Source organism: Schistocerca serialis, chromosome 8 (genome assembly GCF_023864345.2).
Source record: "Schistocerca serialis cubense isolate TAMUIC-IGC-003099 chromosome 8, iqSchSeri2.2, whole genome shotgun sequence".
Lineage (NCBI taxonomy): Eukaryota > Metazoa > Arthropoda > Insecta > Orthoptera > Acrididae > Schistocerca > Schistocerca serialis.
The window spans coordinates 59,512,097-59,525,800 of record NC_064645.1 but is presented as its reverse complement, the minus strand read 5'-3'; the positions used below and the strand labels follow the sequence as shown (position 1 = coordinate 59,525,800).

The 13,704-nt window shown below is 41.7% G+C and overlaps 1 pseudogene; it reads left to right on the top strand.

Moving 5' to 3' along the window:
* The first annotated feature begins 12,449 nt into the window (after positions 1-12,449).
* On the top strand, positions 12,450-12,567 carry LOC126417317 (5S ribosomal RNA; annotated as a pseudogene).
* Positions 12,568-13,704: the final 1,137 nt, after the last annotated feature.

Below are 13,704 nucleotides of genomic sequence, written 5' to 3'. Positions count from 1 at the left end.
AGTGACCACATACTCGTTATGATTACGACTGAACTAAAATTCAAGAACATTAAAAAAAGAAATACATGTAAATGGGATTTGACAAACCTGAAAAACGAAAATACACTGAAGCACTATCAACTAGAAACAGGCAAGAAAACAAATACACAGGGCTGCAATGACATCCAAAGCAGCTGGGAAAAAATAAAAACTGGTATTTTAGAAGCAGCAGAAGAAGTAATAGGAAAAGAAAGGACAGAGAAAAGGAAGGAATGGATCACTAATGACCTACTAAATATGATGGAAGAAAGAAGGAAATTAAAAAATTCTGTGAAGAAGGAAGACCAAGAGAAATACAAGAGTCTGAAAAACAGAATCAACAGAGAGGCAAAACAAGCAAGAGAAAAATACCTTGATGATCTCTGTATTTCAGTTGAGGACAACATGAGCAAGGGAAATATCGACAAGGCCTATAAATGTGTGAGACATTGCTTTGGAGACAGAAGAAACAAATGTAGGGCTGTGATGGATGAAAATGGCAATATGTTGGATGACGATGATGAAGTTGCAAGAAGATGGAAACAATATATAGGAAAACTGTACAGCGGACCAGACCTGTCTGAAAACATCATGGAAGAAGAAACAGAAGTAAATGCACACAACATAGGTGAACCTATATTAAAGGTAGAGTTTGAACTAGCTCTGAAAAAATTGAAAAACAACAAATCGCCTGGTATAGACAATATCCCAGCCGAACATCTGAAATCTGGAGGAGCAAAACTGAATCAGGAGTTGTATAATCTTGTTTTCAACATGTACGAGCAGGGTAAAATTCCTACAGACTTTGAGAAAAACATTATGATCCCCATTCCAAAGAAAGCAAATGCTACAAGACGTGAAAATTATGGGACACTCAGCCTAGTTACGCACGCCTCTAAAATATTAACCTCAATTATCCTAAAACGCATAGAACAAAAAGTCGAAGCTACACTCTCCGAAGACCATTTTGGATTCCGGAAAGATAGAGGAACCAGAGAAGCAATATTTGCTCTAAAACTAATAATAGAGAAACGACTAGATAAGAACCTGAAAACATACATAGCTTTCGTAGATGTAGGAAAAGCGTTTGATAATGTTAAATGGGATAAGATGTTTGAGGTACTCAAAAAAGTAGGAATAGACCATAAAGATAGAAAAACGATATGGAACCTGTACAAAAACGAGACAGCAGTTATCCGTGGACGGACAAAACAAGAAGAAGTGCAGATACGGAAAGGCGTTCGGCAAGGTTGCGCACTATCCCCTGTTATCTTTAACGTATACGTTGAAGAGGCGCTGAAAAAATTAAGGGAAAATTCACAGACAGGTGTAGTAATTCATGGCCAGCGAATAGATATGATAAGATATGCCGATGATATAGCTGTCCTGGCTGAAAGTGAAGAAGATCTTGTAGTCCTACTGAATAGAATGGATAAAGTTATGGGTGAAGAATATACTATGAGAATTAATAAAGCAAAAACAAAAGTAATGGCATGCGACAAAGAAGATCAAGTGAAAGTCCAAGTTCATGTAGGCAATGAACTGCTTGAACAAGTTGATAAATTTACTTATCTGGGCAGTAATATTACCAGGGATGGAAGGAGCAAGGCAGAAGTGAGAAGTAGAATAGCTCAAGCAAAGGCTGCTTTTAACAAGAAGAAAAACATATTAACATCTAAGAGCATCAGCCTTGAAATCAGGAAAAGATTTTTGAAATCCTTTGTGTGGAGTGTGGCATGCTATGGGTGTGAAACATGGACTCTCGGGACAGAGGAAGACCAGAAGCTAAATTCTTTTGAAATGTGGTGCTATAGACACATGCTCAAAATAAAATGTATCGACAAGGTCACGAACGAAGTGGTTCTGGAAAGAGCAGGTGAGAAGAGAAGCTTCTGGAGTTTCACTATTAAAAGAAGAGTGCAATTTACAGGCCACCTATTAAGACATAAAGGACTCCTGAACACAACCATAGAAGGATATGTCGAGGGAAAAAGACCAAGAGGAAGACCACGACTGAGATACATGGATCAAATCGTGAAAGATGTGGGATGTAACACCTATGAAGAAATGAAGAGAAAAGGTGAAAGACGCACAGAATGGAGACAAGCTGCCATTGTAGCTGTTGCAAACCAATCCTTGGATTGACCACTACAGAAGAAGAAGGATTTTAATCTGATCTTCACGCTGATGTTTTATTATTCTCCTTATCACTGCCTGCAAATGCACCATTTATGGATAATTTCATGGCTTGGTTAGTTATCGGTACATATATCTGTAGTGTCAGTTTGGGAAACATTCCAAATTCATGCCTAGAACCATTTTTAGGGTCTGAGACCTCAGTCGGTAAAAATGGAACCCTTCCCGTCTGTATAGACCCACTTTTCTCAGGAACGCGTTTAGATGCCAAGTTAAAATTTATGTCAAATCCAGGGTCTGCAATCCCTTGGCAGTCTAAGTAATTTAAGCTTCTAAGTAACTGCAAATGAAAAGATACAGGCACGTATATCACATATTCTGACAGTCGCGTACTCAGTCATCAAACTATATACACAAACTATCAACATCCATGTGGGTGTCTAGCGGTAAAGCGCGTGCCTGGAAACCAACCAGTCATGGGGTCGAATCTCCGCCGGACCACGAATTTTCCAGCTTCGTTTTAATCTAGTCTGCACCTCTCAACAGTCTGACGAGTCGCCAGCAACGAACATCATCCCGATCCCACATTAAACCGTAGATCCCCATTCCCCTGTCGGATAACTGAGGGAGATTAGAAGACACGGAAGTCGCTTAACTGGCGTCCGGTGGAAAGACTCGCAGTGGGCCACTGAACCACGCAATATTGCTATTGTTGTCTACGAAGGGTATCCAGGAAGTAGATACGTTTTCGCCTTCAGCAACAATGGGTGGCACAAGCGCGGCCATATTGTTCTCTGAGCGTTTCTCCGTTCAGTAGCCATCCCGCCGTGCCAACGCCGTCATTTTCAGTTACCTCACAATAAAAGCATTAAATGTATGCTGGAACTGAAAATCCAGCGAGTTGCGAAGTGCGCTCAGTAAATAAGGTTTTTGTTGACAAGAAGCCATAAACTGATTGAAATTTTATCTGCAGCTGAGTGAAGTGTACAGAAACAACCACTGAAGGTGGTGTGCGCCAGTGGTGCATTAGGCTTAAAAGTGGCCGAACTAATGTTCACAATGAAGAGTCAGGTGGACGGCCATACATCTTGAGTGATGAACTGGTCGCAAACGTCAATAAGAAGATGCAAGAAAGTGACCGATTCACAGTGACTGAGCTGCCTTCTGGTGCGAAGTGCTCCTTCACGCTGAGCTGGATGGTTCGCAGGGCCCACGTTATCTCAGACCCTGAAAGTCTGGCAGCTGAGGCATCACATCTCGCAGTCACCTTTCCTCAGAATGGTTATAGTGAGAGGCAGATCAAACGTGCGTTGCGCCATCAGCCTTCTGTGCAACGGGTGAGTGACGATAGCAACGAACTGGCACCTAAGTCTAGGGCCTTTTTGCCTTACGCAGGAAGCATTTCCAACAGGATTGGCCGTATTTTGCGGAAACATGATGTGAAATGCGTTTTTCGACCACCTTCTAAGATTAAGGTCCTGTTGGCGTCCGTAAAAGATGATCTTGGTTTGCGTAAGGCTGGTGTCTATCGTATTCCTTGCAGTTGTGGCATGTCATATATTGGTCAGACAATCAGGACTGTGGAAGACCGGTGTATTGAACATAAGCGTCACACACGCTTACGACAGCCGAGCAAATCCGCTATTGCAGAACATTGCCTTGACACCGGTCATCCTATGGAATACAACAACACGGAGATTCTGGCTTGCACGTCCAGCTACTGGGATAGTGTTATTAAGGAAGCTGTTGAAATCAGACTATCAAGCAACCTTATTAACAGAGATGGTGGATTTTGTTTAAATGCTGCTTGGAATCCGGCTCTGTCTCTCATAAAAAAACAGAGGGACAGAATTAGTGCTACCTCGCCTGTTGATTAATTGTAACTATCGGTATTTCTGATGTTGGTTGTCTTTGGTTGTGTTGACACTTGTTCTGTGTGTGGTGTCTTCCTTGTTTCTCCTCTGTGAACCGAGGTATTAAATTTGCTTGCACATTTTTCTTCCTTGCATTTGTGCCTTGAGAATGGCAGGGTGTGCTCCTGTCGAAATATCGGCGGTGTTCGACGACGTCACCCGGCAGCAAACCCGTCAGTTATTTGAACAACGTAAATGTTACTGCGGTAGGTTAGAAGTATTTTGTTATCTGCTCTGCCAGTTTTCTCCCCTCATCAGAGCTGACGCCATATCATACACACATTCATGAGCAGTCTTGTTAATTGCGCACAACACACAAGGCAAACAAGTCGAAAGCTGATGACAATAGAAAGAAGTAGAAACTAAATAGAACGAAATGATATTTGAAAAGAAAACAACAAGACGCGAAACGACAAAATGATTTTTTTTTATAAGGAACATGTATAAGGAACATGAAAAACAGAAAACTTTTGCAGTACAAATTTATTTGGAGACGAGTATGATGTATCAGTCCTTAGAATTTGAATAAAACTACCACGACAAGCACAGGAGAGAAATATTCGAAACTTGCATCAGCAGTCACGTCTCAATATCTTCCATGGCGCTCACAACGGCCGTAAGATGGAAGGGAGTGCATACTTCACATCTGGCGTGGCTGCGTGACTTACTCTGCGACTGTCCTTTGTCGAAGGCGTCGGTATGCTGGCCGTATAGTGTAATATTTTCAAGCTGGGAGTCGAGGAGCACAAAAAAATCTCATATGCAGCTCGAATCGGGTGTACAGTTTTAAAATGGTTTTAATTTTTGTTGGCGTGGCGTTGTTTCTCATCTCTTGCAGTTAGCGTCTCACTTTTGCTCAGTGAATCTGCTCTTATCCGCAAATACCAGAGAGCACTGAAATTCACATAGTTTTTATAGAAATTGTTACAAACCATGCATTTTATATTTCAGCGCGTTTACGTTATTCTTGTTTTTATTGTGTTTTACTAATTCTCTCACTACGGTCATCTTAAGATTAGCAGATTCAAACGACATTGTCAAAGACGTGGTGCGAAATAGTATTGTCTTAGGACTGTTGCTACGACTTCTTCATTGTTTCTGTACTTTTATCACAACATCACCGATCCCATTTCAGTCTGCTTACACGTATCTACTGTACTGAGGTCGGCGGCTGCAGGTAACCGCGCCTTCGAGCTGCCGCGCGCACGACGCAGCTAAGTGGGCAGGAAGCGGCCAGAGGTGGCACTGGAGGTCATATGCTAACGACCAACTGCTTCTGCTTAAGTGGGCTGATTAACGTTCGCTGAATGACAATTCGTGACTGATGGGCCGACACGTTGGGAGCGACCGCGACCGTATGCAAAGAAAGCCGCCAATTGAGTCCACTGTGGGATTCGACATCGTCGCGAGGAAGTGTCGCCAGGCATTAAGGAGGGCTGTGGCCGCCAGTGGCTGGTGACGTCACGCAGCTGAACGTCTTGCCGACAGGAACAGTAAGGCAGACCTTGCCCTTCTTCGTCCTGGCGATAGTCACGTGCGCCCTTCTGGTTCATCTGTTTGAGTACTTGTGCTAATATCGTAGTCTTCCTTCTTTTTGCTGGCTTTATGACGTGTCTTCACGGGGTCGTCAAATTAATCTCGATTTTGTGAAATATAGAAGCCAAGAATGCTAATTATAATTTTATTTTTGATACTTCTTTCCGTCAAATCTAAGTTGCTATTATTGCATTTTATGCAAATACATCTCAATATATCTCCATCTCCGTTGTGGTTGCACCTACGGTACGGCTATCTGTATCGCTGAGGCACGCAAGCCTCCAACGGCAAGGTCCATGGTTCACGAGGGTGGGATGGAGATATATGGAGATGCATTTTATGCAAATACATCTCCATATATCTTCACCCCCCCCCCCCCCCCTCCATGAACCATGGACCTTGCCGTTGGAGGCTTGCGTACCTCAGCGATACAGATAGCCGTACCGTAGGTGCAACCACAACGGAGAGGTTTCTGTTGAGAGGCCAGACAAACGTGTGATTCCTGAAGAGGGGCAGCAGCCTTTTCAGTAGTTCCGAGGACAACACTCTGGATGATTGACTGATCTGGCCTTGTAACACTAACCAAAACGGCCTTGCTGTGCTGGTACTGCAAACGGCTGAAAGCAAGGGGAAACTACGGCCGTAATTTTTCCCGAGGGCATGCAGCTTTACTGTATGGTTAAATGATGATGGCGTCCTCTTGGGTAAAATATTCCTGAGGTAAAATAATCCTCCATTCGGATCTCCGGGCGGGGACTACTCAAGAGGATGTCGTTATCAGGAGAAAGAAAACTGGCGTTCTACGGATCGGAGCGTGGAATGTCAGATCCCTTAATCGGGCAGGTAGGTTAGAAAATTTGAAAAGGAAAATGGATAGGTTAAAGTTAGATATAGTGGGAATTAGTGAAGTTCGGTGGCAGGAGGAACAAGACTTCTGGTCAGGTGACTACAGGGTTATAAACACAAAGTCAAATAGGGGTAATGCAGGAGTAGGTTTAATAATGAATAGGAAAATAGGAACGCGGGTAAGCTACTACAAACAGCATAGTGAACGCATCATTGTGGCCAAGATAGATACGAAGCCCACACCTACTACAGTAGTACAAGTTTATATGCCAACTAGCTCTGCAGATGACGAAGAAATTGAAGAAATGTATGATGAAATAAAAGAAATTATTCAGATTGTTAAGGGAGACGAAAATTTAATAGTCATGGGTGACTGGAATTCAGCAGTAGGAAAAGGGAGAGAAGGAAACGTAGTGGGTGAATATGGATTGGGGGTGAGAAATTAAAGAGGAAGCCGTCTGGTAGAATTTTGCACAGAGCACAACTTTGGTTCAAGAATCATGAAAGAAGGTTGTATACATGGAAGAATCCTGGAGATGTTGACAGGTTTCAGATAGATTATATAATGGTAAGACAGAGATTTAGGAACCAGGTTTTAAATTGTAAAACATTTCCAGGGGCAGATGTGGATTCTGACCACAATCTATTGGTTATGAGTTATGACCTGTAGATAAAAACTGAAGAAACTGCAAAAAGGTGGGAATTTAAGGAGATGGGACCTGGATAAACTGAAAGAACCAGAGGTTGTACAGTTTTAGGGAGAGCATAAGGGAACAATTGACAGGAATGGGGGAAAGAAATACAGTAGAAGAAGAATGGATAGCTTTGAGGGATGAAATAGTGAAGGCAGCAGAGGATCAAGTAGGTAAAAAGACGAGGGCTAGTAGAAATCCTTCGGTAACGGAAGAAATATTGAATTTAATTGATGAAAGGAGAAAATATAAAACTGCAGTAAATGAAGGAGGCAAAAAGGAATACAAACGTCTCAAAAATGAGATCGACAGGAAGTGCAAAATGGCTAAGCAGGGATGGCTAGAGGACAAATGTAAGGATGTAGAGGCTTATCTCACTAGGGGTAAGATAGATACTGCCTACAGAAAAATTAAAGAGACCTTTGGATATAAGAGAACGACTTGTATGAATATCAAGAGCTGAGATGGAAACCCAGTTCTAAGCAAAGAACGGAAAGCAGAAAGGTGGAGGAGTATATAGAGGGTCTATACAAGGGCGATGTAGTTGAGGGCAATATTATGGAAATGGAAGAGGATGTAGATGAAGATGAAATGGGAGATACGATACTGCGTGAAGAGTTTGACAGAGCACTGAAAGACATGAGTCGAAACAAGGTCCCCGGAGTAGACAACATTCCATTGGAACTACTGACGGCCCTGGGAGAGCCAGTCCTGATAAAACTCTACCATCTGGTGAGCAAGATGTATGAAACAGGCGAAATACCCTTAGACTTCAAGAAGAATATAATAATTCCAATCCCAAAGAAAGCAGGTGTTGACATATGTGAAAATTACCGAACTATCAGTTTAATAAGTCACGGCTGCAAAATACTAACGCGGATTCTTTACAGACGAATGGAAAAACTAGTAGAAGCCAACCTCGGGGAAGATCAGTTTGGATTCCGTGGAAATGTTGGAACACGTGAGGCAATACTGACCCTACGACTTATCTTAGAAGCTAGATTAAGGAAAGGCAAACCTATGTTTCTAGCATTTGTAGACTTAGAGAAAGCTTTTGACAATGTTGATTGGAATACTCTCTTACAAATTCTGAAGGTGGCAGGGGTAAATTACAGGGAGGGCAAGGCTATATACAATTTGTACCGAAAACAGATGGCAGTTATAAGAGTCGAGGGGTATGAAAGGGAAGCAGTGGTAGGGAATGGAGTGAGACAGGGTTGTAGCCTATCCCCGACGTTATTCAATCTGTATATTGAGCAAGCAGTGAAGGAAACAAAAGAAAAATTCGGAGTAGGTATTAAAATCCATGGAGAAGAAATAAAAACTTTGAGGTTCGCCGATGACATTGTATTTCTGTCAGAGACAGCAAAGTACTTGGAAGAGCAGTTGAATGGAATGGATAGTGTCTTGAAAGGAAGGTGCAAGATGAACATCAACAGAAGCAAAAGTAGGGTGATGCTGAGGGAATTAGATTAGGAAATGAGATACTTAAAGTAGTAAAGGAATTTTGCTATTTGGGGAGCAAAATAACTGATGATGGTCGAAGTAGAGAGGATATAAAATGTAGACTGGCAATGGCAAGGAAAGCGTTTCTGAAGAAGAGGAATTTGTTAACATCGAGTATAGATTTAAGTGTCAGGAAGTCGTTTCTGAAAGTATTTGTATGGAGTGTAGCCATGTATGGAAGTGAAACGTGGACGATAAATAGTTTGGACAAGAAGAGAATAGAAGCTTTTGAAATGTGGTGCTACAGAAGAATGATTAAGATTAGATGGGTAGATCACATAACTAATGAGGAGGTATTGAATAGGATTGGGGAGAAGAGAAGTTTGGGGGCACAACTTGACTAGAAGAAGGGATCGGTGGGTAGGACATGTGTTGAGGCATCAAGAGATCACCAATTTAGTATTGGAGGGCAGCGTGGAGGGTAAAAATGGTAGGGGGAGACCAATAGGTGAAAACACTAAGCGGATTCAGAAGGATGTAGTTTGCAGTAAGTACTGGGAGATGAAGAAGCTTGCACAGGATAGAGTAGCATGGAGAGCTGCATCAAACCAGTCTCAGGACTGAAGACCACAACAACAACAACATATCTCCATCATATGTACATTACATCGTGTCAAGTCCTGAAAGTTCATTCCAGGGACATGCAGAAAGTGATGCATTGGTATGTCAATAATAAAACAATATTTACATAAAATATCATGTATACATGAAATGAGCTCCTTTCATCTATTGCGTGAGCATGACTTGCACAGTCAGTGCGTGTTATTTTATGTAAAAGTTGTTTTATTATTGAAATGTCAGTGTATCAGTTTCTGCATGTTGCTAGAATAGTAATGAGCGTATGGCATTGGTGGCCGGAAGACCCCTCGCCGGGCGGTTCGGCCGCCGCTCCACAAGTTCTTTAACGCCACTACGGCGACTTGCGAGTGAGTGAGGATGAAATGATGATGAAAGACACACAACACCCAGTCATCTAGAGGCAGAGAAAATCGTAGACCCCGCCGGGAATCGAATCCGGGACCCCGTGCGCGAGAAGCGAGAACGCTACTGCAAGACCACGAACAGCGGACGTTGCTAGAATGATCTTCCAGGATATGACACGATGTGTTGTACATATGGTGGAGATTGCAAGTTCTTTGCTATCCACATTGTAAAATGCCCAGTAATTATGGACACTAAGGTGCTTACCTTAGGAAATTCGAGCACTCGTTCTTTTTCGCTGTTGTGAAACACCACCCTTGTACTGAACAAGCGCTCACAGATGTTAAGCGTTTTAGAGCCCATGTTTACTATACAACTTTCTCTTGTTTTCATCCATACTACCTTCTCCGAAAATGTAGAAAGCAAAGAGGTTACTGTAGAAGAGGTTTGTTTCACATTGTCGAAGATGAAGTGCGGATATCTCTTAAGACGTGCATTTTAGAGCGCATGTTACTTGACCTTTCTGCTTCGAATGATCGTTCCTGTCATGTCAATGAATATTGACAGTTCCCCTTGGAACGCCCTGTTTATGCTGCGTTACATATTCTCAATAGCCGTGAGTTACGAAAACGGCTGATACTGGAGCATTTTAGCGTTTTCGATGTAAAGTCTAATACGGAGCCTGTGACAGGGTACGGTCTCTTACTTTGTTTAAGGAGTCTTGATTTACAGTAAAGGAGAAGGGAGGGGTCATCCCAACGTCTCATTTGCAAGTGGCTGTGCCTGTCAAACGTTACTGAGATTGTATTGTCAAAAATGAATAGGTTTCCTAATGTGCGAGTACTACGGGTTTTTATGCGGAGTTCCTAGTTTGTATATTACAAAGAGAGATGATTCGATGGAATGTTCGGATCCATTCGTTGACTTTACGTAAAATCAGAACCTCCCAGAATTTTCTGATGGATCCTTCACCGAGATCAACGACATTTTGTGGAGCGCTCATCGATATTGAGGGAACAGTCTACTTCGTCAAGATACCAGGAGAATCTACGCGGAAAAGCATTCTAAAAATACAATGTTACGACGTAAACTGCATCAGTACTTGCACTCTTTTTGAGAAATCGACATTCTGTATATGGAGAACAGAGGCTAAAATTACTATTCCTCATATTTTCCATTTCACAATCAACCACTTTCATAATACTATGACAAGAAACATAATGAGTTTCGACAGCAAGTTTCAAAACTTTAGATTTTTTTATGACAGGGCATGGCCGTTAAATGGTACCTACGACTAGAGTCCGCAGCTCGTGGTCGTGCGGTAGCGTTCTCGCTTCCCACGCCCGGGTTCCCGGGTTCGATTCCCGGCGGGGTCAGGGATTTTCTCTGCCTCGTGATGAATGGGTGTTGTGTGATGTCCTTAGGTTAGTTAGGTTTAAGTAGTTCTGAGTTCTAGGGGACTGATGACCATAGAAGTTAAGTCCCACAGTGCTCAGAGCCATTTGAACCATTTGGAACCTACGACTAGAGGAATCTCAAGATGGCCAAGGTATAGCAGACACGAGTATCACTCGAATCGTTTTTTGTGGTAGTGTCTGATATAAAAATAAATGTGGACATTAGTCTCCTAAATATAAATAATTGGCCTTGACTGAGACTCTATGGGTCTATCAAAACCAGAGAGTACTGGTTTCCGATGCTTGTAGCAGAAAAAGTATTTACGAAAAGAAAAGGATTTAATTACTAAGATCGCATAAAATATTTCCTTATTTAAGATAACCTGTTGCAACAGACTACGCTGTAATCCTTAAAACTGTAAGAAAGTGTATATACATGGGATATGTCTCATAAGTTAAGATGTAACATCTGATATAAGAGTTTTAGTTTGGTATTATAAAAACCGTACGTAGACCTGTACATTTACATATCTTAAAATCTTGTGTTGTAAAACATGTTCATTTTACGGTGAGCCTCACACACAAGATGTCAAGTGCATAAAAATCAGCACTTATGAAGTGTCTGTCATCGCTAAAATATTTAAAAACATAAAAGACCCTGCGCTAAAGTTCATGTCCATATACATATTTCTCACAAATGCTTGTTACATCATATAAACACGGTACACAATAGCACGTCTGTTTACGTACGCTGGACGTATTCTAAACGGTAAAAATCCACTTTAAATGGAGTTTATGGTACAACTGACACGTATTATTGCAAAGATAACATTTGCATAGTGTACTGAAGCCACTAGATGGCTCTTGCAACAGAGCCATGTAACAGATTTAAAGTGATTAATTTTAGATATGAAAAGAGAAGTATTTAAGATCTGTTACAAGATTCTGGTGTAAGAGCCATCTAGTGGCGTAGTCTGTTGAAACCGGTTGTCTTAATTAAAGAAATGGTTTATGCGATATTGGTTGTTGAATGATTTTTACAATTAAAGCAGATCGCCCTTCAGTATTCTCAAAATGGGAAAATTCAATTATGGAACAAAGGAACAAAGTTTTTTTTTTTTTTTTTTTTTTTTTTTTTTTTTTTTTTTTTTTTTTTTGCAGTTGTCGGTAACGTTTGATTTTCGTTTTCAGTTTGGACGATCGTTTTGAGAATCTTTAAGTAGCTTCTTCTGGACATCGTCCGAATACTTGATGGGCCAGCGGAAAGAGAAAGAAGCCTAGCTGTTGGAATTAGCAGTTGACACAAGGCTGGTGCTCAAAGTCTAATTTAATGCAAGGTAAAATGACACATGATAGCATGAATGAGGAAAGGCAATTACTACGGGACTGGCGCTTGGTTCGTTAATGTTTCGGGATGTTGCGAGACTGGCCCCCTCGAATGTGTACCAGGAATCCAGTTGGAAGCAGCAGTTAACCGAAATGACGCCAGCGGCCTTGCCGCAGTGGTAAAACCGGTTCCCGTCAGATCACCGAAGTTAAGCGCTGTTGGGCTTGGCTAGCACTTCGATGGGTGACCATCCGGTCTGCCGAGCGTTGTTGGCAAGCGGGGTGCGCTCACATCTTGTGAGGAAAATTGAGGAGCTTCATGATTAAGGGCACACGCCACTAAAGGGGCTGCATGTTTAGCAGTATCTTCACCCTCATAATGCAGCTGATCTATAAATGAGAGATAGCTCAAAATTGTTACACACAATTCGGGCCAAAGCATCCCCCCCCCCCACCCCCCCCAAAAAAAAAGAAAAAAAATCATTGAGATATTTATTATATTTTGGTACTGACAACAATATTTATAATAGTATAAAAAACTGAACACTATTTCACTGCGGTACCATTTTCTTTGGAACCACTGATTGCTCAGCTTGGAAAAATAGTCAGAGTACAGACAACATTCACATAAGTGTTTCATGACCCCAGTTTCCTTCCCTGATGCTGATCTGCGAAAAAGACAAGCAATTTATCTTACTACAACAAAAATATTAAAAAATGTAGCTCAAATATCGCCGACATCATCATCATGATATAAATTTTTCAGGAAAGAGTAGCCAAGAGAGGCAGAGGAGGTTATTCTAAATATCTGTAACGTACCAATTTTCATGAGTTTAAACTTCAGTCATTTAGGAGAAAAGTGTACCTGAATGATGAAAATTCAAGTTTTCGGTAAATCACAAAAGAAGATACAGATTTATTAACTTACCACTATGCTCGTTTAGAACATTGCAGCTGCATACTCCAGTTGTCCTCCTGTTTTCTTATCCTACATACTCCTTCTCTTCAATCTTTTCTTTAGCCGTGACTCCTTGGTAGCAGCTTCTGCAGCTGTCTCTTCTTCGGTTACCCGCCGCTTATCAGTAGCAGTTGGAAGCCATATTCCTTCCCATCTGGATGTTGAAATTCTTCATAACATTGATTCTTGAAATTGCACCATCATTGAATGTTATTATTGTATCCATTACACCAATCTTCTTCCCCCCATGAACCATGGACCTTGCCGTTGGTGGGGAGGCTTGCGTGCCTCAGCGATACAGATAGCCGTACCGTAGGTGCAACCACAACGGAGGGGTATCTGTTGAGAGGCCAGACAAACGTGTGGTTCCTGAAGAGGGGCAGCAGCCTTTTCAGTAGTTGCAAGGGCAACAGTCTGGATGATTGACTGATCTGGCCTTGTAACAATAACCAAAA